The sequence below is a fragment of the Notothenia coriiceps genome, unplaced genomic scaffold (genome assembly GCF_000735185.1).
Source record: "Notothenia coriiceps isolate Sejong01 unplaced genomic scaffold, NC01 NC01_scaffold00005788, whole genome shotgun sequence".
Taxonomy (NCBI): domain Eukaryota; kingdom Metazoa; phylum Chordata; class Actinopteri; order Perciformes; family Nototheniidae; genus Notothenia; species Notothenia coriiceps.
In genome coordinates this window covers 823,839-828,803 of record NW_011338489.1, presented here as the reverse complement: position 1 = coordinate 828,803, position 4,965 = coordinate 823,839, and the positions used below count along the sequence as shown (strand labels likewise).

At 43.3% G+C, this 4,965-nt stretch overlaps 1 pseudogene; it reads left to right on the top strand.

Moving 5' to 3' along the window:
- Positions 1-438: 438 nt before the first annotated feature.
- LOC104943240 (transcription factor GATA-3 pseudogene) lies at positions 439-1,319 on the top strand (annotated as a pseudogene).
- The last annotated feature ends 3,646 nt before the right edge of the window (positions 1,320-4,965 follow it).

Below are 4,965 nucleotides of genomic sequence, written 5' to 3'. Positions count from 1 at the left end.
AGATAATTATCTCTCTCACTGAGGTGCCCTGGGGCTTCTTGGACGGCCTAGCAGACAACGTGCCTAAACCCTCATCACACACACACACACACACACACACACACACACACACACACACACACACACACACACACACACACACACACACACACACACACACAACAATCTTCTGTTTCAGGATGGGACAGTCAGATTTGCCCCGTAATGTGACTCCATTACATATCATTATCTCTCCCCGAAACCCCAAATACTGCCTCAAAGCAGACTAAAAAGCTGTGTGTGTCACATTTTCTTTCTTATTTTCAAATGTGATGACACCCTTCACTTAAGGTTTCTCTTTTATTGTGTTTCTTAAAGTAAATGGAGCGACAACTACAGATGTCTTCACATTTGAATCTCCACTTTTAGGATTTCTATCACTCTATCCCAAAATACTAATTTGCCATCTTCTCTGTCTCCTTTCGAGAGCAGATCAACCGACCTCTGACCATGAAGAAGGAAGGCATCCAGACCCGGAACAGGAAGATGTCCAGCAAGTCCAAGAAGAGCAAAAAGTCCCAGGACGGCATGGACGACTTCTCCAAGAGCCTGATGGACAAGAGCTCCTTCAGCCCGGCCGCCCTCTCCCGCCACATGTCGTCCTTCCCTCCCTTCTCGCACTCCGGCCACATGCTGAGCACCCCCACACCCATGCACCCCTCCTTCGCCCCCCACCACCCTTCCAGTATGGTCACAGCCATGGGTTAGAGCTCCCTGCGATGCCCCGCCCATGAACCCTCGCCACCACCACACCCCCTCGGTACCTCTGCTGACCTGCTTCCATATCCTAAAAGACAAATAAACTGCTCCTCGGTCCGACCTAAGCCCCCCCTGTCCCCCCACCAGCTGCGGTGCGAGAACGACAGGCTTCCGGCTCCTTATCCTCTTCCTCAGTTGTATCTTATTTTTATAAACTCAAAAGTGTACCTCTGCGATGTGAATGCTTTGCAGACTTGACTGTGGCGCACTGACCTCCAGGGGGAAGATGTTGTTCTCCTCCAACCAGGGGAACTTTTTTTTTCTCCTTATCCGACGCCGCCTCCACCACATAGAGGCTGTCCTCCCAGCTGATCCACATGATAAGGAGCTCCATTTGTGTACAAAAAGCCATTTTTCCACACCACGAACATCACAAAAACAGACTTTTACAACGACCTCTCCAGAAGTTTCCACTCCCACCTCTCTTCACCTTGCACCTGTGTAACAGGAAACCCCCCCCACTCCCCTTGTTCTTCTTACTGGAGATAGACGTTGAATATATTTGTACAAATTGTATGAAATACAGTACATTTAATGAAGACTTTTTAATTAAGTAAGAAAAAAAAAGAAAACATGCCCGGGCAGCTAATGAAGACGAGAAGGGTACGAGTCGCAGCAGTAGGAGAGACTTGCCGCCTGAGGAGTGAGGAAAGGACGCCTCCGAGTCCCTGAGGAGAGAGAAAAGGGAGGACGTGAGGGACGAGAGGAGAGACTTGAGAAAGGGCAGGCCTCGGTTTTTGCCTGCGTGAATTGTGTTGCATTAAGTTTGCAGAGAGTCAGCAGCTCTGGCTCTCACTTTTTATTTTGGATGTGCTATAGGTCTCGGGCAATTGGTTTGTGTTGACACGTGCACGTACACACACACGTACACACACACACACACACACACACACACACACACACACACACACACACACACACACACACACACACGACCTGAAGACATTCTTCCTGCCCACAGATTATATGCATTGTGAAAAAAGTTCATGTATTTGTTATTTGTATGTATAAATCAGAGTACCAAAAATACGAAATAAACAAAGATGTAGAATTATTTCTTTATGTTATGCAGACTGAATGGTTGTAAAAATTTAATAATAATCACTAGTGTAAAATATGACTGCTTTTTTGTTTCGTAATTTTTTTTCCTCTTTGAAAATAATAAACTAGTTTAATCTCTGTTGACATGTTAGCACTGTGGTCGAGAGCCGTGTTTTCTGTGATCTTTGACACATCACCCCACCTACTCAGCACAACCAGCAACACCCTGCCACTCTGTTTTTACGCAGCATTCACAGGAACGACTCTTACGGTCAGTGTAGCACAAACAGGAAGGGCAGAAATAAACAGTGGCCATGGAGGAACAAATCAAATGGCAGGGTCACAGAGGCCAGGCCACACAGGCACCATGTTCTGAAGGGGCTTTTGTCTCATCCTACTGATACATAAATACACACCGAGCGACACGCAGCAACGTACACACACATCAAACAAATACAACTCATATAGCGAGGAGGATTCATCAGGAAACAGCATCATTTCAGGCATTTCCCACTGACTCAGGATCAGGTTTCTTTCACACTTTATATCAAAGAGATGCTGATAAATATAACGTTAAGATACTTTCTAGACCATAAAGATGAACACAAATCTCTTTATTGTTTTCACATGTTGCTATATGCATCACCTTCACACTGCTGAGAAAAGAGCAGGAAAATAAGAGGAACTTTGGACGCTGAAATAACCACACAGTGTCTCGATCGTCCTCAACATTTTTGAATATTATGACGTCTTTTTGCAAGACAACTCAAAAGTTCATCCTCTCTGCTCAAGATTTCACTGTAGAATTTCCATGGATAAAACAATAATCTTTATTTGTATAACAAGTGCAGTCCAAAGTGCTTCACATACAGAACATGGATATCACACAGAATACAGATACCAGTAAAAGAAATAAAAACAAACAAAAAATTGCATAGAGTAGACGTACAGAAAAAATATATTTAGATTAAAGGTGTACAATGAAATTCTTCATTAAAAGGAGGATAGTGCAAATTCAACACACAATCAGGTGACAGGTTCAAATGCATCGCAATGCATTGAGAAAGTGCAGCAGAGAGCGGGAGTTTGCTTCCTAAAAGGCTAAATTGTACAAATGTGGTTTTTTCAATACTGGTTGAAGACCACAAACAAAAACTGACCACGTCGCACAATGCTTTACATTTTATATGTGATATTAAGCACAAAGGGAGAAAAGAAAACTACCTTAGTGAGTGTTTTTATGGATAATTCATTGCTATTATTTTGAGAGTGTGTTTGAAGTGCAAACCCTGTAGCCAATCTCAAACAGTAATACAAGGTGCCCTTAAAAAAAAGGCACATTCAAGGATGATGAATGGTGACTAAAATAAGGTTAGAGTACATCATTGAGTTCGCGTGCTAACCAAGAAATAGGGGATGCAATTACAAAAAGTATTACAACAAATCCAAAACACACTTTAAAAAAGCACTAAAAGTCTAAGGGTATGACGCGTGATTCCATCTTGTTTGGCTGGCCATGCATCTCGGGAAGGACAACATCCAACCGCCTTTACGCCTTCTGACATTCACAATGAAAAACAAAAGTATTTGACATGATGTCACCAGGAGATCAGAGGGCCCGAGCCACTGGTTGATTAGAGGCAAAGATGCGGATTATTCAATATTTTTCTTTTTAGCATGAAAGCCGACTAACGAGACCTAAACAAAAGACAATTTAAGCTCTGATCACAACACCAGGTACCATTTCCCTGACGGGCTGCAGGAGTAAATAACAAGGTGCGTTAAATTCAAGACATCCGAATACCGAAGATATCAAATGTCTTTATGTTTCTCTTCTCGGTTATTATTTACTTTTGCTCTCTTCTGCCCATCATCAGGCTAAAGTCAATTCCCCTCTTACGTAACACTCCGCTGTTCGTTCTGGTAGCTCGTGGTTGAAAAGTTGCCCTGTAAACTCCCACAGTTCCCCTACCCCAAATCACGCAGACTGTTGGGAACCCACATTTCCATATCAATATATTCACAATAATGCCAAATCCCCTGCAGCCCTCTCATGCCCTCCCTTCAAAAACATACAAAGTCATATTTCATCATTTGTTTCTACCGCTCACCATCGGAAATGCCGCTGTGTTTAATACATCAACCATGTGATAAATGGAATAGTGTTGTGGTGTCCGTGTACAAGGATTGAAGTGCTTTGCCCCGCGGTGGGACGTCTTACCCTGTTCAACCCTCCCACTCTGCAGGCTCCTGGGGCTGATTTCAGCCAAAGTTCCCACCCAGGAATCCTGGACGGCTTTCACAGGAAAACAACCCAACTCTGCCAAGAGTCCGACTATAAGTCAGTCTCTCCCCTCACTAAAAGTCGCGCTCGCTCCCCCCCGTCTACACCAAACAGTCGCGTCTCCCGGGGCCTTTTTCTGTGCTTCTCTCAGAAAAACCATCTTACAATAGAAATATTTTCACACACCGCGCATATTTCTCCCTTCTCCTGCCCTCTGCCCCCAGGCTTCCCATCATTAGGGCCCTCTCTTGCATTAGCCTTTAGCCGATTGTGAACATATATATATAGAGACAAGACAGCCAAATTTCAGGCTTTCATGTTGAAAGCTAGTGTTCTTGCCTAACCCTTGTTTAGAGCATGTGGATTAAATTGCATTTTGAATAAGTTTCAAGATGGGAAGGCCCACAATGAGGAACGTCTCAGGGACGCTGCAGATAAGCTGGGCAGAGCTGCAATTGAAATTGGTTTACCAGGCTAAGAATTAAAGTCAACACCACCGAAACTGCGATTTATTTATTTCATTTATTTTATAAAAAAAGGAATGCAAAAGAGAGACAAGCCCAGAATTTGGACCTCGTTACCTGCATCATTCGATACCTAGTTTTCTCATATGTTTGTCCGCTTTTCTTACTGACGCAACGGCAGCGTGCTTAGCTGGACACAAAAAGGGCTATTGCACACAAGACAATTTCTACCCAACACACCCATCATACATATTTGTACAAAAACATACATACGATACTTACATACAAAACATTACATAATTATTCATGTATTTATTAGTAAAATCAATAGAGTCCAACGGCAACACCAATGACAATTGTAGGTACGACAGATTCAGT